The sequence below is a fragment of the Elephantulus edwardii genome, unplaced genomic scaffold, assembly GCF_000299155.1.
Source record: "Elephantulus edwardii isolate Elephantulus edwardi_28Jun2011 unplaced genomic scaffold, EleEdw1.0 scaffold06391, whole genome shotgun sequence".
Taxonomy (NCBI): Eukaryota; Metazoa; Chordata; class Mammalia; order Macroscelidea; family Macroscelididae; genus Elephantulus; species Elephantulus edwardii.
Window position 1 is genome coordinate 1 of NW_006406141.1, and position 1426 is coordinate 1426.

General features: G+C 47.4%; 1 pseudogene; it reads left to right on the plus strand.

Annotated features, from left to right (window-relative positions):
- Positions 1-46: 46 nt before the first annotated feature.
- LOC102855778 lies at positions 47-369 on the plus strand (annotated as a pseudogene).
- Positions 370-1426: the final 1057 nt, after the last annotated feature.

The following is a 1426-nucleotide window of genomic DNA, read 5'->3' on the forward strand; positions in this document are numbered from 1 at the left end:
CACCACCAGGAGAGGGCACAGGGCTGCCGGGGCCAGTCAGTACCAGGAAGCCCTCACGGAGGAGGACAGCCAGCTGGAGCTCTGCTGATCCCACCAGCGTGGGGAAGAGATTGAGGCCCCTAGTGTCTGCCCAGCCAGCCAAAAAAGGTGGCCCTCAAAGAGGCAGCGCTGCCAAGCTCCCGCAGCCCTGGAGCTGACCCGGTGAGGCCAGCTGATGTGGTTGAGAGTGGGCCAGTGTTGTACCACCCAGATGAGGACGTGGACAAGGGTGACGTGGAGGAGGACGAGGGCAAGCCCTGCGTGAGCGCCCTACAGATGACGGGCAGAAACGATTATGGCTGCAAAGGTGATGACGATGATGGCTACTGATGCAGAATCTCCCCCAGTGGCTGGGCCACACCCAGCACTGGACACAGCCCTCGGCCCACAGAGCATCCAGCAGGGCGGCCACAGCTCCCAGACAGGGTGGGCAAGAAACTCAGTGAGCAGAGGAGCATCTGTGGCCTGCCCACACCCCCACGCCGCTTCTGTGGGACTTTGCTTTTGGGATCATGTTTTGAGAAATAGAAGAAGAAGTATTTCCACTAAAAAAAAAAGTGTTGAGTGACTTCAGTCCTCTTGCTTTTTCTGACTCAAGCTCCTTGCACATTTCATTGTAATACTTTACTTGGTCTTCCCACGCTGCCCTCTGGAATCTTCTGTTCACATCCTTAATATCTTGATTAATTTTCTTTGCTTTGGCTTCCCAACATTCCAATGCAATATTTCGAGTTTCTTCTGACATTAATCTTGGTCTTTTCTTCCTCCTCTGTCTTTGTAATGACCTTTTGCATTCTTTCTGGATGATATTCTTGATATCTCCTACAGTTCATTTGATCTTCACTCACTGCTATTCAAGTCCTCAAACCAGTTCCTGAGATGGTTTTGAAATTCAGGTGGGATAGACTCAAGGTCAAACTTTGATTCCTGTGGACTTGAAATAATTTTCCTCAGCTTCGACTTGAACTTGCATGTGAGGAGTTGGTGGTCTGTTCCACAATCAGCACCCCACCGAGTTTTCAGAGCTGATGTGAAGCTTCTCCAGGGATTCTTTCCACAGATGTAATTGATCTAATTCCTATGCATACTATCAGGTGAAATCCAGGTTTATAGCATGTGTTTATGTTTCTTATAAAATACATTTACAATGAATTAGTCACTGATTGTACAAAATTCTATCATTCTATATCCTGCTTCATTTCCTTCACCAAGTCTATGTTTCCAACTGTTGATTCTTCTTCTCTATTCCCACCTTTTGCATTTGACGCACCCATTCTTTTTTTTTTTTTTTTTTGTAATTTTGTGTGCGTGTACCATCAAATCAAATCTGACTGGTACAGGAGGATATTGCGCCTCCTTCTCCGGCAGAGCATCTGGTGGATTCGAA